Source organism: Oxyura jamaicensis, chromosome 2, assembly GCF_011077185.1.
Source record: "Oxyura jamaicensis isolate SHBP4307 breed ruddy duck chromosome 2, BPBGC_Ojam_1.0, whole genome shotgun sequence".
In the NCBI taxonomy this organism is placed as follows: domain Eukaryota; kingdom Metazoa; phylum Chordata; class Aves; order Anseriformes; family Anatidae; genus Oxyura; species Oxyura jamaicensis.
Window position 1 is genome coordinate 117,101,446 of NC_048894.1, and position 26,434 is coordinate 117,127,879.

At 34.3% G+C, this 26,434-nt stretch overlaps 1 protein-coding gene across 4 annotated transcripts in view; it reads right to left on the reverse strand.

The window, feature by feature from the left end:
• Positions 1–26,434, reverse strand: part of ST18 (ST18 C2H2C-type zinc finger transcription factor) — a 195,164-nt gene that overhangs the window by 83,728 nt on the left and 85,002 nt on the right. The window contains exon 1 of one of the 4 annotated variants that reach the window (XM_035318971.1): positions 19,432–19,511. The exons of the other annotated variants lie outside the window; for them this stretch is intronic. The gene's annotated coding sequence lies outside the window, so the exon portion shown is untranslated. Of the gene's footprint in view, positions 1–19,431; positions 19,512–26,434 lie in introns of those variants that run through there. 4 annotated transcript variants of the gene reach the window in all.

Consider the following 26,434-nt stretch of genomic DNA (forward strand, 5'->3'; position numbering starts at 1 on the left):
TTCCTCCAGCAACAGGAAGATCCTAGTCCAGCTATAAACTTGCTGTTTAGGGACCGCTGTTACAGTCCTCATACCATGCATGGTTTCCAGCAAGCCAGCAAGGAATTAATGGGATTGTACAGAATCTACAGAAGTGCTGGAGCTGATTAGGTTCAAAGTGGTCACTTCTTAAATACTTACAGGCTTAATCTAGGTCACTATATTACCTCCCTGTGATTTCTGACTGCTCCAGCCAAATTTTATGGGATTGATTTAACAGCTAGAATTAGGACACCGCAATTTTTAGCTGGACAAAACCCACGGCTAATTAGCTCATTGAACATTCTCTGACATGGAGTCAAATGGAACAATGAACCTAAAAATACAAACTATTTATATAAAAAGAAATGCAACTACCATTCTGCTATCCTGTGCATTCATCCTCCCCTTCTAAATAACAAGCTCCCTTCATTAAGTATGACAGGCATGTCCCAAGAAAGGGAAAGTCACACAAAGGGAAGAAGTGTGCCTTCCCTCGACATGCAAATCACATATGTTCATTAACTAGAAGAGTGCCATGTGAAGTACAGTCTGCCACCATCTAAAAGACTTGTAATGACCCTAACTGTTAAAGATAATAGGACTTGCTTGCACTACTGCACTGCCCTGAAGATCTTGGAAGCATGCCAAGTAGCACAGTAAAAAACAAACCAAGAACACAAATACCAACTTGAAAATCAAAGTAAGAAAGGACTTGCAAAACCACTGACTAATATTTGTCAGATATAGAAGCGTGCATGTAAAATGAACATTGGGACAACAGAAGTTCAGATCATGTCTGTGGAGCAAGGAAAAGTGTGTTCAGTCTGTTCCAAGTTAGGTCAAGAGACACTGGGAACAGCAGTTTAATCTCTCTTTTGGGGACATTTTATGATTCTAGAGTTGGGTGAAGGTTATTTCATAAATTGCCATCTGTCTTCTGTCACAAACTTAAAGATAAGGCACCATGACTGTACAAATTCATAATAATAATAATAAAGAAATACATAAATAAAATCCTCCCCTACCAATAAAAAAGATTCTTTTCTTGTCTCTGACACTGATCTATTCTTGGACCTTCAGCAAGTCTCTTAACCTTTAAGCTAAATGAGGATACTGATGTATAGTGCTGTGAAGAGCTTTTGTGCATTCCTAACCATGTTTTAAGGTAGTAAATATTATTTTAATCCTCATGCACTCATTAATTTAATAGCTTGCTGATGCGTTCAATTATTCTGAAACTCAACCTGATACTCCAAGAGTATGTTACTACTTGGGATTTCCAAGAAATAAAGCATTTCCTCTCTCCCTTCAAGCTTTTTTTACTAAAAACAAGTGAACAAGTAAAAAAGGACAATTTTGAGAAGAATGCCTACAATGCATGATGAATAGCAATGTAATTTAAAGCATACTCTTGGCATGCCAGATCTTTACTCTAAAAACCTGTTTCTCTTACTTTCTGATAAAGAGAAAATTATCCTAGTAACTATTATAGTGTCTTTTTTTTTCTTCTTTGAATGCTTTTGTTCTCAATGTTGAAAATATCAATAATGTGTGTGTATATAGACATGTACATGTACATATATATGTTTGTATATATATGTGTACATGTATTTAGGTTTGTGGTAATGCTAGGTTCAAATACAATATCCAACAAGAACTACATTTCATTTAAAAGAAACTAAAATGGTAAGCGTACATATACGGTAAGAAAATGTCTCATTGTACCACTAAACATCATGGAGTTAAAAATGACATTGTAGAAACATATCTTTGTAATATTGTTTTATATTGGTTAAATAATAGCAATCTATTATTTATCCTATTGCAATGAATTTTTCTTGAGTAGGATGAAAAAAAATATTCCTATGGAGAGAAGTCTTACATATTTCATCACTTTAAACATAGTTTCCCTCCAGACTCCCTGGTGTAAGCCTGGCTCCAATGAAAATAACCAGAACACTCTCATGAACCTCAGTAATAAATGTTATTTACATGTGCAAGCATTCACATACGCTTGGTATTAATCACACAGTTATAGAAGGATACAATCCTGACCAAAGATCTTAAAAAAATTAGATGAGTAAAATGCCTTTGGACACATTAGCTATAAGTAATAAACAGTATGGTAGAAATATCAACAACACATTAATGAAATTTTGTTATTGTAGTTGGTAGTTTTGCCACTTTGGATAAGTAGGCCTGTATCAGATGACTGAGTATGAACATGACAGGCTGTCTTGTTGTTTGTATGTCACTTTAAATCCCAGGTTCTGTCTCTTCTGCTGGCACTTCAAAAGCAACGATATGTGCAGAAACAGTATGGAATGAGGACCAGCTTTTGTGAACAGGTCACAATCCTTTTCCAATATTCTGTCCTCACCTACCCTAGTAGGGAGATTCTTATTTTCTTTCTAAAAATGTCTCCATACTTTGTATCAGAACTATGTCCTGATACAACAAGTAGTAGCTGTTATTTTTAAGTAATCAGACTCGCTAAGAGCTTCATTATAGCAAACAACAATGTTCTACCTTAAGTCATTTTGACAATGCATTTTCTGTGCTGCCCATAGACTTGGAGCATTCAAAGCTGGGACAATATCCATTACTAAGAAAACTCCAGAAGCAGCCAAACAGGTGTGTACTTCTCTCAGAAAAGGCCTTTTTAGATAGAAGACCTTTTGTACACTAATTCTATCCTCAGCCCCTTTTAGGGGCCACACCTGAGAGAGAAAGTGAATTATCAATGACATTTTTTTTAAAGAATCAGTGGTTTAACACTAATTTCTAATCAGATCCTACAGAAAGGAACAGCTCGCATGGCAGCTGTACTTTTCCCAGGGTTAATTACCTTTCACTGCTCTCTACTAATGAGTCAGCTGTTCCTGTCATCACACAACTACACTGTGTTCATCTGTAGCTTTAGCTGTGGACAAACACAGTAGCTAGAGCCCTGTTTACATATTGGTAAGGCTTGTTGTGCAAAGAATTTGCAAAGCAGATAAAAAAAAAAATACCTAAAACTCCTTACATTTCCATATTTTTTTTTCATGGAAACCACTGTACTTTTCAGGCCAACACTGTTCTCAAGACTACTGAATTAATCAACAAGACTAGAAGTCAAAGGACATGAAAACTAATAAAAATTCATTTTTGTAATATTGCATAATAGTTTATATAAGGAAGATTAGATCTGCACATGTATCTACCTAGTCTTACCTGATATTTGGGTAAGAATGTTTATTTATAACTTGTTGGTCTATGGACTGGAAAAAATCATTATAAAATATTGTTTTAATCAGTAAAACAGATAATAGTGTAAAAAATAATGGTCTTACGTAAAGAGTTTATATTATTATTATGTCAAAATATAATGAGGCAATGATTTAAGGTTTTCAGTAAACTTCTATTAATTTTTACATAATTCTAGAATGTAATTCAATACCAAATAAATAAAGCAATTTTCTAGCTGGGGTGAACAGGATATATACTTTGTAGCTGTGTAGGATCAAGGGTGATCTTAATATGTCACTTTATATGTCTTCTTTAAGGATTGTATAAAACTCAGGAGATGTTTAGAAAAGCTAACTTTAATAATGGAGATGGGATACACATTTAGATTCCTTTTATTGTCAAAGAAATAAGGACACGGACCTCTCCACCACAGCAGCGATCACCTCCAGCTAGTCGCTAAAGTTATTCTAGCTTTCTTGCTATGAATGGAGGCTATGAAAACTATGGCTAAAACACAGCACCATGTCAGACCTTGCAAAGCTCAAGTCCTGTTTGGCTTATCAATTGGAAATGTTTGCTTTTCACATTGCTGAGGCAGGGCTCTAAACTGGCAGTGTCTTCCTAAAATTATCTATACAGTGCTTGCCCTAATCTGAGCAGATTTCCCTGGGGTAAGATCTGTAGGTGTTAGCAGAGAAAGTTAATTTTCACAATACATTAGAAGAACTTAATGCAGTACAAGTTATATGAGAATGAGTTCAACTACTTGCAGTTGTATCTGTAACAGTCCTATTAATACCTTATTGGAAGCTGAATACCTTGCTAGCTGTCACATAAGATAACAGTACCTGATAAATATAAGGTAGGAATATGATCTTCTGAATATGATGATTCAGGAAGAAAAATAAGCTTTTTGGGTCCAGTTTAACCTTCCAGGGATGGCATCTGAAAATATGATAAATTTGCTTTTAAAAATACCAAGGTAAAAGACCCATAAAAATCCAAGGGACCACTTGGAAAGTCATCTGGGAAATGAGTAATGTACTTTCCTTTGAACATTGCTATAATGAACCACCCCTTTCTCCCAGTTGCCTTAAGCTGTGCAGGCTGTATTGACAAACTTGGACACTGAGCAATGAGAAAATATGAGCTATGTGGTTACAGTCTTTTAAAAGGCATATATTTATTTACTGCTTTATTAGAAACAACTCTCTTGCTTGGTTTTGGAATTTTATGTGGAAGTGAGTTTCCTGGAGCTACATTAACTGAGCTTAATGATTCACAGAAACCTCTGAACATCCAGGTCGGGCCAGGGAAGACTGTTATTAGGTAATGCTCATTTTGTCTTAGATTATTCCACTGCTCATCAGATTATTCCCTTTTCAAACACAATATATCTTCATCCACAGTCAGGAAAACTGGGAACCAGTGTCTCCATTTAGTAAATGGGGAAACATAAACTTTTGGACTGAGTTTCACCCTTTCCTGAGATGCAATCTGCCTAACAAACTCTGTCAGTAGCAGGGCTTACTAGCTCTCTGTTAGAAGTAAACTTTTTGCTGTACACTGATGCAGCTGAGATGTTAGAAGACAGCTTCTCTAAAGAGCCAGTTGGGTTAATGGTAGAGTTACTGTGAAGATACCTCTTGGAGTCTCAGGATGGAGGAGACATGCCAAGTATTTCTCTGAAAAAATATAAGGGCAAAAATCCCCACATTTTTTGTATTGTTTCCACATAAAACCTGATATCTTTACTTTTTAAATATCACCAAAATAGCCATGCATCTGCTAACTTTAAAGATAGGGGTTACCATGCAACTCAAAATTAATACCAGAAACCCCACAAACAAATGGGGAAGCAAGCTGTATGACCTGAAGAGTGTATGCTGAACTCGCCTTCTGAAGACTGATGTTTTTTGATCATAAGCAACTTACACCTGCAATATTGCAGTATTATTCACTGTGGTCATAAAATAGTAGCAATTATTTTTCATACTAATAACAATAAAATTAAATGGTATAATTAATGTTGTTACTATAACATGGGACCCTATAGCTATTTACTCTCTCATGCTATTAAAAAACAGGGATATTTAAGAGGATACTTTTTAATCATGGCCACTAAAATGTTGACTGTGAGATAGAAATCTCTGAAAAGAATATATATGAGTAGGTTACATTTTTCATATTAAATGTTAAATCAGTCTAGTGGGATATGTTGCTAAACTGGTGCCAATTTATACCATACTGAATTTCATATGTCCATCGTTTCAGGCACAATTTTCATTGATGTTGAGTCTCATCTATGGAAATGCTAATTAAGATACACATATACTAACCCTTCATAAAGCTCATTGTTACAAAATCAGATCAAGCTGAACTCAGTCTTATGGGAAGTTGTACTACTCTGCCTATCCTCTCTTCAGGGAAAGAGTATATAAAGGCAAAGAACTGTCAGAGACCTAGCTGTGGCTCCTTGCTTTGAGTGCCATCCTGTGCCTGCCATGTTATGGCTTAGGAAAGTGTATAGTCACATGCTGTCCTTCAACGTTCCGTATGGATCCACAACATTGTGACCATCCACTATGTAAGCGTTAGCATGGCTTACCAGAATGGCACCTGGTTCTGATTCCTGAAGGTGTTTTTAGTTGCTTACACATAAAATGCTACTTAAGCACTTTGCCTTTATCTGAAGGAACTTTGGATTGATCTGAAGAGAATCTGTACCTAGAACTTTAAAGAGACAAGATTTGTTTAAAAATCCTCACAATTCTATGCTTAAGCTATGTGTATGATATATAATTCTCCAGAAATCAAAATTTGTATCATCAAATTTCTTCAAACACAAACAAAAAATGAACACCTATGCAATGTATGCACAGGAAGTGAACTTTTGAAATGAAACCTTTCTTGTAGTTTTGACAGCAAGAGAAACATCAAATCACTATAATCACCCATAGAGACAGCACGAAAACATGATGTAATCTAATCTAATAATGATCTTCTATTATCTCAAAGTTTGAGAAACAGGGTCTTGAAATTCTGTGAAAAGAGAAAAATCACAGAGGCACCCCTAAAAATGCCTAAAGATCCCAAGCAGTGACCAACAGGAGAAAGAAAATCTGGAACTGAGAGTCCATGTTTCAATGCTGTCGTTAAAAAATCCAACCGTAGACAGATTTTAATGCAGGAATTTCTATTGCATTCTGACATGGATACATATTTTTAAAATCTTTACAACTCATTTATTATTTTTAGGAATTAGTTTTGGGAAAAGAAGATTTTATCTGAAAAGAATTAGGAATATAAGAATTAGGTAGGGAATTGGTCCCTTCATTTTTATAAATGTCACCGTTCAGGGGCAAAATTTTGTTCTCTGAGCTGCACAGCCATATTAAACTTTGCTATTCTACTGTCCATTTGTATCCGAATACACACCAAATTTCATCAATGCTCTATATATACAAGGGGAAATTTTGGTATAAGGCATATTACCCCTATCGCTGTCTCATGTGAAATCAGTAGAAATAGCAAGTTTCTGTGGAGACAAGATATAAGAAGAAATCAAGATTACTTTGTAGGCTGGACAGAATTGATGGGATATCCCTCCCTAACTTTACATGTCTGAAATGCAGACACATTTCTGAAGCAGTGACTGCTGGCTTCCCATAGACTCTAGGTAGCATGCAGGCAATCTGCAGGCATTTCTACAACTATATAGATGTGCGATACGTCTTACTTATTTCATACATCTACTTCAGAGTGAGATGAATTGCATCCAAAAAATCTTTCTTTCCACTGACTCTAAAGGGAAGCTGGATGACTGCCTCATGTCTAGACTTTTACACTGTTCACAGTGACATTTCACTGGAGGATTCCTAACCAAGAAACCTATGTCAATTGCTGAGCAGCATCTTACAGCTTACATAACATGATGCTATGTTATTCTGAGATGTAACTTAAAATAGAGGTGGAAAAAATCAAAAGAAATCAACTAGGGAACCATCCTCCAGGAATGAAGGCAGTGCCAGTCCTTGCAGGAAAGAACTGGCAACGAAAATGAAGCTGACAAACAAATAAAATAGAGAATAGATAGTGTAAAATAGAGAAAGGGAGAGTCAGACACAGCTTTGATATGAGCAGCATGACAGGAGGATCCAGTGTCAAGAGGGAGAGAAAGAAAAAGGTCAGCATGATATGGAAGCTATTTCTTTAGATATAGAAGAAGGAGTAAAATCAAGTTTTAAGCATAGCAGAAGGATACTGAATTCTAAGAGCTGGTATGGATGGAAATATAATCTTTTTAATGTTTGTATTGGACAATATTAATGAAAGAATAAAAGTTTTCCTGATAAGCAAAGGATTTACACAGATCGGTGTCTGGTAAATGGGAAGTGTCTTTTAGCTTGAAATATTATCATTTGATACTAAATATGACTTAAGTCTAAGCTTGCTATTTAAGCTCATCTGTTTCTTGATTGGTGTATTATGAACTATTGTATACTTAAGAACCTTGACAGTGCCAATGACAGTGGCTCTGCATTTAATTCTCTCTTTTTAACCACCCATAATGCCACATGTCCTGTTCTCTTTGGTGTCTTCTCTTCAGTGCCAAGTTCTGAACCACTAAATTAATGAACTTAAAATCCAAATTCTTTCTAGCAACTCTTGCTTGCCTTTGGAAGCCAACAACAAGAGACAGATTTTTAAAAATGAAAGTGTTATTGTGCCTACATTGCCTGCCATAAACATGCCCTTTTTTCAGAAAGTAAGGTGAGTGTTTGGGAAAGAGTTATTAACACAATCATTTGCTTGAGCTGAGTACCAAGAAGGGCTTTTTCAAGAAGCACTTAGTGAAACCTTGGTTAAAACAAAACAAAACAAAACAAAACAAAACAAAACAAAACAGGTTTTATGTGTTAGGGTTTATAAATTTATTTATTTATTTTGTGTATTTACCTGGAGGAAGCCACGTCTTGTAAGTAAAATTCACCATATCCAAACAAAAGACTGGCAGCTTAAGTAAGTATATGAACAGGGGGAAGGGAGACTTATTTCCTGAGTTTCAACAGATGTCATACTTAATTGGTTGTGAAATAAACCAGAGCTACTCTCGGCCTGTTTCCCTAGTTTCAGCTGTGAAGACACTTTCAAACATGTGCATTTCCCTCCTGCTTGTTATAATGAGGGTGTGGGGTGAGAATCAAACCTCCAAAAGGAGTAAAGCAGTGTGCATGCTATATACAGGCCTTCAGATACACTAATTAAACAGAAGTTTAACATTTTTTGTTCCTATGAGATACACATATCTACAGCATCAAAACAATTCTGTTGACAGATTATTGTCTTTGTCTTCTGCTAATATCAGGAAGTCATTGGACTATCCCATTCTGATGCAACCTTTCCCATCTTCATGTATTTTCTCTCTAAAATACCCCTATTCATACTTCAAAACATCAACGATATTCAACACCTTGGTGAAAAGCAATATATATATATGTACATATATATATGTGTATGTATATTATGACAGAGAGACATTTCCTAGATATTTTTTTCCTTTGTGAATGTTTTCTGCTAGAAGAAGGAAAGTAACACCACAGGTGTTACAAGAAAAAAATAAAAATTCAAGTATTAAATAGCTAGCTTGGTTAAACACGGAGAAGTACATGAGAAAATGGAGAACAAGAGTTCTCCTCCTATGCAAAAAGACCAAATATTTGTAACTGTGGCTGACCATGAGCCAATTGTAGGCTCACACAAATACAAACATACAAATATAAAAAGAGTGTTAGCCACTTTTTTATGCCTTGTTGTATGTGTAGCCCTCAAAATTAAAAAGGCTCTTTTGAGCTTCATGGGAAAAGCTAAATATGCAATAGGTGTCTTTTAATGAAAATCAATGACCAAGTACAAAAAAGGAGGGGGGAGAAAGAGAGAGAGAGAGAGAGAGAGAGAGGGAGAAATTTTCATATAGAAATGTAATGGGAATTGCTTAAAAAGAGAAATTAAGGCCAAGGTCAAATACGTTTAATTCACCTGTAACAAACAAACTGAACAATATTTGTTCTTTTAGTTTAGACTTGGAATCCAGATCCCAAGAGTACTAGGAGAGAGCTTTAATCCCTAGAAAAAAATCAAATTCCCAAAGTGCATGATGGAAACCAGTATAATCCTTCCTGAAGTCTGAAATAAAATAGAAAATACTTTATTTGCTATTAAAACGAGCAGTTAACAAAATCTGTATTCTTTTAATGTTTTACAGGTCTGACTTTCGGCAGATGACCTCTCTTGTTTGTCCCTACATGTTTTCCAAAATATAAAAGTGAAATAGAGTCCCAAGGGCACTGTACTTGAAAGGTTATGAGAGTTAGAGAATTTTAACCATGCCTGCCAAATCAGCAGATGGCTTGTGATTATAATTATATGCATCAATAAAACGAATAATCTTTACAAAATTTGAATTTCTACTAAAGTAAGGGATTTAGTAAGCAGATGCAACAGAATGCATTTTCTTTAACCCTTTTTGTAGACAGCACTGTTTCCCACAAAAATAATGGGAAGGACTACCCATAAAGTGGCTTGACCATACACTTCAGCCTTAAATATATTTGCTTCTTTTGACAAAGTGTCAATGTTATTTAGAGTGATTTATGTGTTCAGTTGCACTTTGTTCACTAAATGTCTGATGCTTATATATAGGATGATTCCCATTAGACCTGTACTTCAAAATGGTGTTTAATTTTATAAAATGTTACAGATACAATGAAAATGTCATGTGTACTCACTCTTCATTTGTATCACTGTGGTAGTTCTTTCTATTTAGGATTTGGTGACTTTCCATAGCTTGTATGGAGGTTGAGTTAAGCACATTGTTAGTGAGGAAAATATTCTTTCTCCTAATTGTGTGAAATTTATTATATATGTTTTTTATTTTGTTTGGTTTTGTTTTATTTTGTTTTTCAGAAAATGAATTACTTAAGAGAAAATAATATAAAAATCACAGCCTTAGATTCCAGTTGCTACTGTTCTTATTTTGAAACTTATTTTTGTAATAAGATCTTGTTTTTTGTAATAAGTTTGTGTCTTATATTATGTGAAACTTCTGTGTGAAGTAGGAGAAAATCAAACAGTAAAAATAAATTAAAAAATAAACAAAAGCCACTCTAAGCCTAAACTATTTCTGGTCTGTATCATAAAGATGCTGCTTAAAGACATAATATTTGGAAATATCCTAAACTATTCTGACACAGAAAGGAAGAAAAGATTTGAAAGCAGTCCTAGGTATATTTAAAAAAAAAAAAAAAAAAAAAAAAAAAAAAGTCTTTTTTTGGGATAGTGTAGCTGCCTACCTATGGTATTTTAACCCTTACTTTGTTCAACTATTAAATGCAAAATTTTATTTGAAGAACATCTTTGTTGTTTTTTGTTGTTGTTGTTTTTTAAGGTAGCGTAGTATCTCTGACTTGAAGTGTGCAAAATAGAATTTTGATGCTCATTAAAAAGTGTATTTTTACTTCAGAAATTACAGAGCTATTACTCTGTATCATGTAAATCCTTCTTAGGATAAGGATTATTGACCTGATCATCCATAACAGTGTCTTTGGAGCCATTACTACTTTGTTGTGCCAATCCAGCTGCTGTACATGTGCTCTAAGTGTTGGGGGGAGCAATTAAAGTGTCAAATTTTCTGCTGAGTTTTAAGGAACTGACCTCTTAACTCTCACTGTCACCTGAAGAAACACTGTTAAGGTATTGGGTTCTCCAATCCTCACATGCAATTACATTTTGAAAAACTTCTAAAGCTTTTTTCCTTTTTTTTTTTTTTCCTAATGATTCATGGAGCAGAGTTCAAATACATGTCTTTAAATGAAAAGCAAGTTCCTTAATGGAGGGAAAACTTATGTATGATGCCAAACTTGAAAAATGAGCTAGCAAATGTTACCCAAATCTATTAAGCAAATCAATAAATCCGTCATCTTCAAAACACTGACACACCTGCTTTACTATATTGAAATGAGCCCTTGATTTTACCTCAGTGGAATCAATCACATGTAAGTAATGATTTTTGTAAGTAATGAGTTTTGTAAGTGTTCACCTACCCAAGAAGGTAAGCCTAGTTTCCATTATAAGGTAACTTTTGCAGTTAGGCTATCGCCTTTTGTGAACCAGAAATCTCCAATTTAGAAAGGCCAAAGTTGTTAGTATTATTAAAAGACTTCCATGAACATAACTGAGAGTAATTCTCCTCCAAAGAGATTTTATGTTAGTGCTAAAAAAAAGGTAAGAGGGAGACGATCTTTTTATCACTAATTAAACAGTATTCTTAGTCTGAAGTGATTCAAATTTATTAAAATTCAGAAGCACCAATTCTGCTTATGCAGTTTTTAACAAGCTACAACTATGCGCACATAAACTACAAGAAGTGACCTGATTTCAGTTATATATGCATAGTTCCAAAATTAATCAGTTCAAGTAACAGACAGATTTTGTTCTAGACTCTCCAAATATACATGGACATATTAGAATATAAAGTTTGTTCTGCATATTATTTGCTATGGATTATTTTGGAGTGACAGATACAGGCCTTTGAGAGGATAATTTGTGACTGACCTTTGATATACTTACTTATCAGGGATATCAGATATTTTGGGATTACTAGTTTGAAAAACTATAAGTGTACAAATAAATAAATAAATAAATCAACTGTGTAATGCGATAAAGTTTTCGGATCCATATGCACAATTGACACAGGTCTCCTGGAACTGGACACAAAGATATGCGAAAAGGCCTCGTATCAGATTGTAAGGTCCAAAAGGGCTGTACTGAAATGTGGTTTCTAAAACTTTGTAGTGTGTTATGTAGTTTTGTTGGGAGATCAGATGAAGAACATTAATTATAACAAATTAAGTTTTTTTTTGCCTTTTCGCTTAGCTGTACCAAGAAAATAACAGACAAGGGAAAAATTAATGAAGCTATGAAAAACTACTGGAACTTACTGTGTCTCTACCTGTCAGATTACAATAGCTGTATTAATTTTGTAGCACTGCTGCATGCGCATTAGCCCTATGAAATCACTACTTTTAATAGGATAAAAGATAGCTGAACTTGTTTATTATCATGGAGAATGCTGAAATATTAGATATGCCTTACTCTCTTTCACATAGATATATGATAATCATGAAGATTGTGTGATAGGGATCTGTTCATTTGTGTAAACTGTAGTGATGCACCCAAACTGAAAATATCCTGAAATCATACCTGTTAAAATGAACTGAAAACTTAATATCAATTAGCAAAGTTCAAAGCAAAACTGTTTTGTAACCCTGTAGTTTGCAAAATCTCTGCTGATCTAACAATTAGATGTGAATTATAGGACTTAGCTGAGAAAGCAAGCTTGTTTTCTGATGGCTGTATATCTCTCATTTTCTAAGACAACATGAGGAAAACATGTTGCTCAGAAGCACACTCCTAAAATATATAAGGAAAATGAAAAAAAATACAGAATTTTACTGGAGTTTGTTTATTTCCTCATTAAATTTCCTAAGCTGGAAATATTGGGAAGTGCAAAAAGTAGAAATAATTGTAACTTCATATAACTTGAGTTTCAATAAACAGGGATATTATATAGGTGTGCATATTTTTAAATATATTTTATATAAATATGCATAGGTGAATTCACATATATGCACACACATCTTTGCAAGGAATCACAAAATGCATATGTTAAGATATCATATTTTATCTTAATTTCTATAAACTGTAATGTTACTTCTATTTTCCATGCAATAAGAAGGATGACATGCGACATGTCATAGTGAACTAATTTCAGTGACCTTTGAAGAGTTTTTAACTGAACAGGTTATCTTGAGATGTCTCTAAAAACATATAGTGGCAAATGTTTTAACAAATTAAATAACTCTTCCAAATAAAACAAACAAAATAATAAATAAATAAACAACTGTAATGCCAGCCTATATCTGAACCTTTCTTGCTTCTTTAACTGTCTGCATTTAAGAAAGTATTCTTAAAACATTATTTTTATGTGTTTCTAAGTTGCTGAGCTTTTTCTTTTGGGGGTGGGGTGGGGAGACAGGAGGGGTGAAGTAAAGAAAGCATAACTTAATTCATACAGGCATCTTGTAATAATATCATGTTGTTTTGAACCTAACATCCCTTGAGCTTCCAAAGTGCAAAGCAGAGAGAAATATTTTAGCAATGCAAACAAGACTTTCTGGCAACTTCCTGTTGCCATTTTTCAGCAAAATAAAGGGTCCTGAGATATTAAAATAAAACACTCTTAGAAAAGGTTTATCATTGGCAGGCAGAGGCAGGCACCTGCAATTATAAGATATCATATGAATATTTTGCTGCTGTGCAAAGAAAATAAGTAATGATTATATAAATGTTTAAGAGCAAATCTTCAACTCTTTCTTTAATTTCAGCTTGTGTAAAGACAACACTGAGAGATATAGAAAAAATCTGTTAACAACAGACATACAAAAAACAAACAATCAACAACAACAACAAAAAAGAAAAATCACTACCATCAAAAACAACACAACAGCCCAAATCATAGTAACAGCTTCATTTATATCTGCATAGTTCTTAAAATTCTATTAGTTATTGAGGTGGAGTAAGTAGCTGGCTAGTGGACTGAAATGTGTATTCTTACTTATAACACATTTTCAGCAGATTTTACAGACTACTAAAAAGAAACTTTCTGTCTGCAAAGTTCATCAGATGTTAATGTACATCTGAGGCGGTGCTTATTGTGTGGTAGTTCTTACAAAGAATATTTATTTCATTATACTATAACTACAATATCCAGTTCACAAACATACTGTTTCACCTTACTTTTGGAATTCCAGAAACTTTTGTAAGCTGGCAAAACAGACAGAGAGAATAGGAAATAAACAAACAAAAAAGAAACCCAACCTTGATTCCAGAGACATTTTTCTCCCCTTCATGAAGTGACAGGGAAAAAAAAAAAAATCCCTTCATTATGACCTACTTGTCCAGAAACGGACTTTCAACCCCATGGTTAGGCTAAGATTTGCTCTACTTTCTCCCTAGGGCATAATTGTCAGACTGACTTACCGTGTGCCTTTTAGCCTTTGTTCTGCCTCTCACGCTGACATCAGGGAAGCAGTGATGTAGAATAAAGCAGGGGTGGGCTAGGTTAGTCCACTGTTTGTGTCGTTGTGTGGTGTGCAGGGACACTCTGTGATACTCTAGTGAGCTGCTAAGCTTTTTTTGTAGGCTTTGTGTCATTTACTTAACGACCAATCTCATTAGCTGCCAGGGTACAATGGGCTGATGCATTTTCTATGTACATACTCTACACAGTGACCCTCAAGGTTGCCGAAGGTCTATTTAATCAGTCAAAATGCTGAATATATTTGCAGTAAATCACTAAAAAAAATACGGGACCACAGAGGTATCTCATGAGGGTTTACTCTTTCCTAGGAGTTATTTGCAGGTAATAAAGTGATAGGAGATGTAGGAAAAAGCAAGGGCAAAGAAGGGAAAGGGGCACTCACTAGGTTTGCACTGGTCACCTTTAATTTAGGGAACCTTGGGGGCCCTGCATATTGCTGTGTCTCTGCTTGTTAATTTCTCCATGCAGTTCATGCTTCAGTGTAATCATGTTATCACAATTAAACCCCTTTAAATAAGAAGAGCAGCACTAACAAAATACACAGCCTTTTGCACATTGGGGAGGGGATATGTGTGTTGGGGGGATGATGTTTATTTATTAACTTCCTTACTATGGGCAACCTCAGGGCTGGCTTCTTTGCATTTCTAACCTCTCGTCAGTTACAAGGTAAAACCCTTTTAACTCTTATGAAAAATGAAATGCTGAAAAGCCCTATGAATGACGACAGCTGTCCATAAGTAACACGGAGAGTTCTATTGTCCAAGTTGTCCCTGGATAAAATGAATACTTTACAGCAGAGGCTGTTCAGCTTGGCTAAAGAGTATGGGGAGAAGGGGAGGAGGTCACTGGAGATTTCGCACACTAATTTAATCTGGGAAAAGGACAGGCACTGCATCTCACTTGAACAGACTGGCGGCAATCTGGGCTCCCACAGAACTATCTCCTTTTGCCTGTGCTCTATTTATTCCTTATCTCTGTTTACCAACCGCTAGGTCCCTTTCATTCACACCACGAGGCCGTTCTCCTACTATCAGTCAGCAGCTGACACTGTGGAAGAGCCTCAAAGGCAAAAAAAAAAAGGGATCAAAACTAAACCAAAGCTGTATAAACAATGCAACAGTAGAAGTAAATGCATAAATCCTAATTCTTAACCCAGCCCACAGGGTGCGAACAGAACCTTTATAGTAAATCCAACAAACCCACCACAGTGAGCATGGGCTACAGAGGAAACGGGAAAAGCCAAATATCATTCATGAAATCACCATCTCAAACAGAAACATTGAAAATAGACATTGGTGGATATTTAAGAGACCTCAGGATAACAGTCTCTTCAGTCCTGTGTAGCCACCAGTAAGTAATGAGGGGCATACTTACCTCTGTGCCTGGTATAAGGTGAAACATGAGCCCTTACCACAGCCCACTTGGCTACCTCACGGGTCAAAGGCCTCAGAGAACTTTGCACTCATTGCCTGTGATTTAGATTAAAAGAAGCACAGGCAATTTTTTTATTTTTATTTTTTTTTTAAATTGTGTATCTGGAGTTTGTGTTAGGCTCGCTAACTTTATATTTAGAATTTAGAAGGCAAATTATTATTGAAGCATTTGTCCAAGTACTTTTATCTTTAAAACCCCGAATATTTCAATATTGCTCTTTCTCAGTCCTTAACTTACATTTTTCCCCATTACTTGTGTACAAGCTTTCAGCACTTATCGTGAAAATATAATGGGTGGAGAAAGAAAGATGAAGTTTGTGACTCATATAGAAAAGTAAAGGAAAATAATAATTTATTTGCATGTGGCATTCTGGGTTTGGATTATTATGGTGACATAACTGTGAATATGCTGATTTTCTAATTACAGTGGTACCTTTGTTTGTCTTCTTAAACTGACTTCATAGGAAAGAAGTTGTAAATATTCATAGAAACACAGCAGTATTGCTTCAGTGAAACATTCCAGCTTCTTAAACCTACATAATCTGTAACTCTGAAAGCAGGAATATTCCTCTTGGAAGAGGATCTATGCTTTCTCAAGTTTTTCAGACAAAAGTATCAGTTAACAGCATATAATCAATATATTGTCAACTGTTTGATCAAGATCACTATAAAAATAACAAAGAAAATGTCACTCATTATCAAAGATGATACTGGGCCTAATTTCAGTTTTGATTTCCACCTATGTGCATTATGAGCAATGAAGTCTTTACTACTTGGATCCTTTTTTCCAAATGAATTAATGAATTAAATTTATCCTTTCACCAGCTGCTAGGCAGCAGATGGAACCATTTCTGAAGCCTTGTTGAATTCAATCCATAAAACTCATTTCCTAGGATTAGCAGTCCAAAGTTTCTTTTAATGTTTATATACCGCTTGGGATTTTGAATTTCATGATGTTAAACTTTCAATTTAACTATTTTTTTCATTTCATATCAAACAAATATGATCGTTTGGATTTCTATAGCTTTGTAACCACACATTTCAGGTCACATAAGGACAAGAATTCATTTCAAAAGCAATCAAGTAATGCAAGATTGGGGTCTGGTATTTTTTTGTTTGTTTGTTTTGTTTACATTGCGACACTACCATAGGAACCATTTCTGTTACATTCAAAGATTAAATGAAAAGTTGTATTCTCTACAAATTTTAAAAAAAAAAAAAAAAACAAAAAAAAAAAACAATAAAAATTTAGTTTAAATAAGTAATTTGGTAAAATTATTGTTATCTGAGGTTGTTTGTGCTATACACAGAAATATGACTTGTTCCTGAAATAAGTTTTTCATGAACATCTTTTCTACTTATTAATTAACTTCTGTATAAGACCTAACTAGTTTTGAAAATAACAACAACAAAACCCCAAACAAACAAACAAACAAACAAAAAGTGCAGTAGCGAATGGTAGAACTTTTCTGTAACACTACAGAATTATTATTATTATTATTATTTTCTGTACAATAAGAGGAAATATTTGTTAATCAGCTGCAGTACCCTGGACAGCTCCTTTTCTTTCATTTTCGATTTTCTTACCCCTGCTACACGCCTCTGAAACAATAACTAATAATCAGGAGACAACTGTGATTTCATCCACAAAGGCCACTATTTATGGATCTTTGAAAGAACTAAATTATAATTTAGCAAAAGTTTCTACTTATTATAAACTGACAGAAGAAAAACAAAGTAAAAACATGCCTTCTCCCTCACAGCTTTCAAAGACATATTATATTAAAAGACTCAAGAATAAAGCCTCATGATGTCAAAGTCTTCCTGTTATTCAACAAAGTAAATAAAACTACAAAAAGTGATTCTTTCTTGTGTATAACAGTGATTTCCGCTAATTTGGCACAAGAAATCTATATTAATCTAATAATGCAGTAAGCCAAGAAGGCCACATAATAATAATTACCATTGAGTAATTGAATATTTAGAAGGAGGAGAAAAAAAAAAAAAAAAAAAAAAAAAAAGAAGACTGGTAATCTTAGCCTGCAGGCATGAAAGTACTATAATACACAGATGATATTTACAATAAAAAATAAAATTCTCCAAACTGGGAAGTTAGGAGACAAAGTCTATATTTAGAAATTCTTCATTCTGAATCTGGATTATTTGTTAGCCACCTTAAAACAAAATATATTATTGTATCAGGGAAAGCTTTCATCATAAATGCTGCAATTTTCCCCAAGAATTACAAAAACGTTGCATAGCCAAATCAAAGAAGACACATATATGCAATTAACTTAACTAATTTAATTGACAAAAGAGATAATAAATGGTCGTTTTGAATCCTGAAATATGCTTAACTGCCAAAGTTCACCCCACACAGTTTAAGGATAAAATCTTGGATTTGTGCTTTTATAATCTATCAGATGAAAAAATCCCAGCACCTTGCAGAAGATTGTCTTGCTATTTACATATGAAGGAAGACAAACATCTGAACTAAGTGCTTTGTTAAAGACAAAAGAAAGTCAGAGAGAGAGAGAGAGAGGGAGGGAGAGAGAGAGAGAAAGCTATTGCTGATCAGTATTAAACAGACTTTCTCTAGCATCAAATGCTATTTCATAAAAATCATCCTCCTGCAAAATGTTGTCCCAGAAGGTCCATTTCATTCTTCAACCTTGCCTGATATTACTATCATTTAACTTTCCAAAGATTTTCCTGACAGAGGCATTTATTCTAAAGTGTACAGTATTCGCTTTTTTAATCAGAAGCTCTCAATTCACCCTCTGAATTCCAAATAATTTAAAGGACTTAAATGTCACACTTTGAAAGACCGTTTTTCATTTAGAGTAATGCTATTAAATACAGTGATCAACAGCCTTCATTTTAAAAACCTGGTACATGATTTTAAAGCTTTCTAAAATATCATGAGAAACCTATTTGGTGTGTCATACATAACTGTGAGTGAACCTGCATCTATCGAATAGTCCCTACAAAAAAAAACTAGTCCCACTCTCCACTCTCATTCCGTTTTTCCTCTCTCTTTTTTTTTTTTTTTTTTTTTTTTTTTTTTCCCCAGTGGTAGTATTTAAGTTGAGTAACTTTTCGAAATGAGAGGAAAAGTGTCCTTGTGATCATTTCCTCAAATCAAACACCTAAAGCAGCAAATCTGCACAATTCTAAAACATATATGAACAAAGGCTTTACTGAGGCAGTATAAATGCAATTACACCATGACATTTTATTCAGAAAGCATTCTCAAAGTAGTTACAAGTAGCTATTTTTTTAATTGAGGCCCAAAATAGCATTTAGGATAATGACCAAAGATACATTGGAGAAGAAACAGCATTAGTGTCATTTAAACAAAAAGAAAAGTTTGCAGAGAGCATTTAAAATATGGATTTAAAACTCTCAAACTTCTTAACAGAAATATCTCAAGCTTTCAACATTGATATACGGACAGGATTATTATTTTTTATTTTTTTTCTAAAATAAGAGCACAAACCATAGAAAAGAGAGAAAGTTACTAATATTACAAGTTGCTTAAACATCGATGGGTTCAGAATAGTGTGAAAAAGTTGTTAAACTTACTTTATTTCTGTTTCCAAAACTTATATGTTTCTCCTCCCTTGTGTGCTGAACTGTGCACTAAAGCTGTGTCTTTGAAAGGTAGTTCCCATGATATGACATCCAGTGCCTTTGACTGCCTAGAGATAAGCACCTGCGTTTGTGTCCCCTCTTTACGTCACACCTCCCTATTCAAACCTTCTCAATATGATTCACATTTGCACATCAACAGCCTCATGCGCATACACAGATTTTTTTCGGCTCTGGGCCCAAAACTTTCACTTTAATTTTCATCACATGATTGCTGTGGCATATGTCCTTCCAAACCTCCCATATATCAGTCATCATGCAAATGAGATGGAATATCACTCCTCTGCAGCAGATGGCCAGGGATGATAACAATGGCTCAACAGAGGAGATTCAATGTCCCTGACTTTATCGCCACGGCAACAACAACCTAAAATATATGTAATGGAAGTGGTGCTTATTAATTTTGCAGGCTCGAGTGTTCTGATTTTGTGAGTGAATGGGCTGAGTTAAAAAGGGGGCTGTGTCCTCCTGCCTCTAGAAGACTATCTATAAAAGCCAGGGACCTGGAAATTATTTTCAGTGACTAAGAAGGCAACAGCCTAGCAATTATTTGAGTAATTAGGTGTAATTCCTCCCTGTAGGCCTTGTACCCTCCTGTGCTTGTTTCACAGAAGCTTGCGAATTAGACAGGCACAGATACTGAAAAGAAAAGTGCCTCAAGATATAGCAGGAGAGCTTGCAGGAACTAAGCTTCAGTGATATGACACTTGGCCTCCACCAGGCTTGGTAAACACAAGCCCCAAGCCATAAGTAAATAGAGGCCCCACTCAACAAACACAGACCAATTAAAATTACAAAGGCAGCCACACTTCTGGGTGGGGCTGTGGGAAGCTTTATTCTGCAATGGTCTCAATGTGAGTTGCACATATAATGGTCTCTTAGGTGGAGCAGCAAGTCCTGTGTTTCCACTGTTATCTGTCACTATCAAACCAGAGCACAAGGCTCTCTTCAGGCTCTGAATTCTTCCTTAGGGATTTAACATGCGTCTTTAAGGAAACGTTTCAAAGTGAATTTTCTGTGTGTTGTCTTCTAAATGCAAACCAGGGAGAAGATATAAATGTGGCAATTTGCTATTTATCTTCAACAGTCTAACAGGAAGGATTGCGGATCTCTATTTAACCTCTGAACAAACAAAATAAAAGCCTCTGTTCATCCTGTACATGCTGCAACTTTCATGTTCTTTAATATTTTGAGCATGTGAGTAACCAAATGATTGCTCAGGAAAAAAAAAAAAAAAAAAAAAGTTCAGTCATGTTCAACTAAGAAACTACATACAGAAGCTGTATATGTCTTTTGTTCTTTTCCCTAGGGGATGTTTTACAAAAATGGAGAATCCTTTCTCTCCCTCTGCAGTAGAGGGGAGAATATTTTAAGTACAACTGGTGAAATAATCTAGAAAGCGGAGGGTCCATCGTGTGCTTGAGATTTAGCACAGAATTTGACCAAGGAAACTTGCTGCCCCTCACCTGAGAAAATATCTCAAAATTAATGAAATTGTTGAAAGTAATTTTCACTCCTCCCCTAGGAGTCCACATACCTTGAACAACTGTGTAAATTTGAAGCCAGGGAGGAGATATCAAGCAGCACTATACCCCCTGAAGGAAAATCAAGCTAATGAGACAACACTTCAAGGGAATGATAGGAAACTCCAGAGGCAGTGCCCAGCTTGTGGATCTTCCCCCTCTTTTAGCAGGGATCAAAACCACTTCAGTGCTGTTTGTGTTCTGTGACAGTATTTCCAATAGTTAATTTCTGCAAAGGTAAATATTCCATCTAAAAATGCAGGCACATTTCTGTTTTCTGTATTTGTATATTCTAAACTTTATATTCTAAATTTCTAGAACTATTATTACTATCATAAGCTTGTACAGTGCCTGGCACCTTCTGACCTAGTATCAAATGCTAACAGAATATGAAAGTTCAATACCAAACTATCTTTTCCACTATGAAAAAAAAAAAAAAAAAGAAGTATTCTGAATGTCAAAATAATGTATGCTTATTTTAACCAGAAGTGTTTGTTTTCTATCTTTAGTATTCACTACTACTTACTAGCCATTAACAGAAGTACATTAAATACAAACAAATGTAAAGTGAAGCCTATTGTTGATCTTTACTTCATATTTCAGTGTGGAGTAACTACATTTTCCAAATATAGTGTTCCCGATCAATTTTATGTTCATTTTTTTTAGAGAAGCTCAGCCAAGAATAAAGCCCTGAGCTTCTTATCTTTATTTTTACTTTGTGTGTGTATTATGCATGCACATGTGCAATGGTATTCTAGAACTGTTCATGTTCTTTACTTCTTTCCATTTCATTCTCCACTCTGCTAATTTAGGTATAACTCAGGAATGTAGCTGTTATGGTGAGCTGAAGTGTGGTACAAACCTATGAAACCCCTGAAGTTCCTTGTAGTGGATCCATAATTGGACAGAAAGTCAATACATTGAGTACTATAGGAATGATGTTTTCCTGACAGCTTGTGTTATTTATGGGACTGGCCACTGTCTTCAGAACCAGATGGAGCTTATTTATTTATTTATTTATTTATTTATTTATTTATTTATTTATTTTGTGATCTGCTGTGCATGGCCCTAATTGATCATTGAATGAGACTGGCATATAGGTCACTGTCTTTATATTTTTCAGTGTTAAGTATAGGCTTGTGTTGTGAGCTGTCTCATTTATCTTAACGGTGCAGCTTGCTTAGCAAAACTATTCAGATCCTCTCATATCATGAGACAAACATGGGATAACTAAATCTTGTACATATAGATTATCTTTTCCTGTTTGATTCTTATCTGTATGGTTGTAGTGCCATGCATATGCAAAACTGGTCACTGAAAAAATAAACGTTTTGGAAGCTATCTTTTAAATTCCACTGAGAGTAAGAAAAATGTAAGAAAAAGAAAATCTTTGTCATTAAATCATTCCTAAACAATTTCATATTTAATGAAACTTAGTTTTATGCATGGTTTATGGTCCAGTAAACAATGATGAAATGGCAAAGAGAACATTGTTTGCGTTGACTATACATTTAAAAAACAGCATATACACTCTAATGTACATTTTTTCAAGTTAGCAAATCTTTAATTTGCAACCATCATCCTGTTTTGACATTCTAATCATTAGGAGGTTCAAAGTTTACAAGAATAACAAGGAAAAAATAAAGAAAGGGTAAGTTTATGCCTCAAACTGCTCATTGTAGAAAAAGTGAAACCTAACAAGAGAATGATGACTTGCTGCAAAAATGCAAATGAAATAATTGCCAATTGTAGTATGCAGTACCTACCATTCAGACTTGCAGTGGTAAGAAATTCTGCAGACCTAATATGAATGCTCAGGTACAAGACTTTATCGTCTTAAATTAATAAATAAAATCCTCATCAAAGAGCATACACAAAACTATAAATTACTCATTCTAAAACACAGAAAGACTGAGAGAGAAAGCTTATTTGCAGATTATATGGCAGTTACTTGGTTGCTATTCGAACTCAGGAGAAATTTCAAAAACATAACAGAACTTTAAATTATGAATATTGTACTAAATAGCACAAGAATTTTAAATGTTTTCACCAGAATTTAGCTTATCCTTACAGTTATGAAGAAGACTGATAACAGTAAAAAAAAAATAAAAATCATTCCTCTGCAGAAATATATGTACATATGTACTCTCTCTACTCCTACATATTGCAGAATCATATTATAGATCTATTTTAAAAAGAAAAAACTTGTTTATGATATAGCCTACTTAACAAAATAGGAATCCCTAAGAAACACCATGAGGGAAAAGATAGGGGAAATAAAGAAACTTCAAAATAACTTGGTATCAAAGAAATCAAAGAGATTATACAAGACATACAGGATAACGAGCAATACAGGAGATAAAAGCTTGATTCTTCATGAAGAGATAAGGGAATTAAATATTCTCTGCTGGTGCCAGTAAATTCATTGCACACATTGGCACCATCAAGCACCAAGTGCAGAGTCATTATAGACAATAGCATTGCCAAAGTTGCCAAACCCATGTAGCACCTGGTTGAATAAAAACAATAAATCAGCCTGGAGTGAGTTATGTTAGCAGGCTTATGCTGAGAAAAAGTGCCAGATATATATGTAGCAGAAAACTACAAGTCATTAAGCATTTAACTTTGAAATGAAATTTCAAAAATGTATTAACCATGTTTGTACAACATATTACTTCAAAAGGGTCAATGTAGAGGAGTAAAAAGGATGATGAAAAAAAGATACCTGACCTAATATTAACAGAATGATTTACTCAAATAAAATGACACATTGGCTCATGGAAGTATTAAGACTTTCAAAATGTTCTCTATGAATTACTCCATTCACTGAGGTAACGGAAATATTCTCTTTTCTCTGGCCACCTTCTTTCTTAAATGTTTACTGATCAGTACCTTAGAGAAAGCCGAGGAATATTGGAGTATTCCTTTCCTGCCAATAGATTCTACCAGCGAATGCTGGAAATAGACATTTCAGATGAATTATCCCAAAGGCTCTTAGTACAGGTATGCACCGAGTTCTCTTATGCTTTCTATACAAAAATACACCTTTGAATATTCAAGGGATTGTGGACAACTATTCATTTGAGGAATGGAAAAATTTCACCCTTAATGGGTTTTGTTGTTGGGATTGTACTTCATTGAAAGGAAGATTAGAACGTTGGTGTTTCAAGTTAGAATTTTATGCAATTCAGACTGAATGACTGAATTAAAACTGGGAAATGAAAATATTTCTTTCTTCATAGTCTTATTTACTTTAATATATAGCATTAATAAGTTACTGAAAACAGTTATTTAATAAGCTCTGAAAATTAGACACAGGTGATGTCAAATATGGATTAAACCTTTCAAACAAATTCCATAATAAGGCTAAATATTAAGACCAAGAAATTTTCTCAGCTCTTTCTGCTAATTAAAAAAAAAAAATCAAACACATATTTCTCCTAGTCATTGTATTATTAAATGCATAAATAACATGCAATAATCAGATTGCTGTTGTGGTAAGAAACTTTCTATCATAGAAGCTACCAGATTTTCCTTTGCAATTTAGATAGCTGTTGAGCTAGAAAAACTATTTCGAGTCACAATGGCAGATCGTCATAATTCAAGTTATTATATATCTTGACTCAAAAAGCTAAATGACTCTCTCTGGGTCGATCTTACTTTATAGAACTTTTGACTTCTAAATTATTGATCCAATTGCTGGATATATTTTTATCTGTAGTGTCATTCCTACCTTTCACAAATGTTGTTATAAGCATGGGTGACACCTTTATCACTTCCAGTGTTATCCTCTGAAAACTTGCATATTTGTAGTATCAAACTGAATTTTGTTTGGGAAAAAAAAAAAAAAAAAAAAAAAAAAAAAAAAAACATTCTTTCCAGAAGAGCAAATAAATCCTGGAAATCTCAACACAAAGGTAACTTATCTCATTGTCTATACAGTTCTGAGAAGTAAAAAATTCAACATAGTCATATAATACTCTGAACAAGTGAAAAATGTGTTGTTCCCTTAGTTCCTTTCATATCTTTCCTTACCGCCTTTTCACTCAAGCCCCCCTATGGTACTCCTAGGAGGAACATTCCAGGTTCCCTCTCTGAGAAAAACCTCCCTTCTCTGATTTGTATGTCTGCATGCAAAATCATGACTTTGTTTCTGTTCACATATCAGAGTTTCCCAGATTAAAGAAGTCACAGGTAAATGTGCACCTGTTGAACTCTGGCCTTTCAATACAAATTCTTGTCCTCAGAACTCCCTTGCCTTCCAGCTGTGGTTCTTCAGAGTTTTCGTTTCTTTGATTGCTTGTTTTAGTTATCATTATTTATTTATTTTTTATTCTGATAGCCATGTCTGAGGAAAGTGCCTAGACAACCTCTTCTGCTACTCTCTCAAAAACATACACAAAACTCTAACAGCTATTGCCAGCAATGTCTTATATGATCCCTGGCAGTTGCTTCCTTCAGGGAAATACTGTACATCATTTTCAGTTCTCTGAAGACAGTTATGTACAACACATTCTTATTATCCAGATTGCCAAGAAAATTGTAATGATATTGTAGGAATAGTGATCTTAATGTACCTGGGTTTTAAGAGATCCAAATGTCAAAGCAAAATTCAAATGGGTCTGATGATTATCACAATGAAAAGTCAGCCAGTTAAAAAAGAATTTTATAAAGATATCACGTGTGGATACAAACAGAGAAAATATTGGCATCTTTTCCCTTCCTTTACTCTCAAGTAGTTTGGCACAGGATTAATACTTCTCCTGCTGCTCCTACTCCTAAATTTTTAGGATTTATGTTATAGAAATATCCTACTGAAAGCAGCCTGATTTTCATTTATTTATTTATTTATTTTTCAGGAGAACCATTTTCCTAGTGCAGATTTTTCTATTATATTTTTTAAACATTCTCAGATCTAATTGTTTGTTAAAATCTCTAAATTTATATATATATGTATTTAATAATATTGCAATAGTCTTGCTAACCTTTGAATAATGTTAGAGTATGTTCGAAGAGTCATGTTATGCTATAACATGGACATCTTAAACATTGTATGAAGTCATATGCAACTGTGTATGCAATTTGTGTGTATATAATTACAATTTGATCTAAATTTACATTTTGATGCATCTTGTCAGCATTGAAAAATATCATTCTAATAAATTAAATAATTGTAATAGTTAATATTACAGCACAGTACACAACAAACTTTAGGCTGTCCAAACTATAAATAAGTGCTTATAAAATACTCTCACACTTTATATACATATGCATGTAAATACATATATGCAGGTTTTTATACATAATACACTTAAGCCTTCAGGAAAGAAAAACCTCATTATTTCTAACAGTGAACAGATCATTTGAATAGTACTAGAAACCTCTGCCAAACAAATAACACAAAAATACAGAGA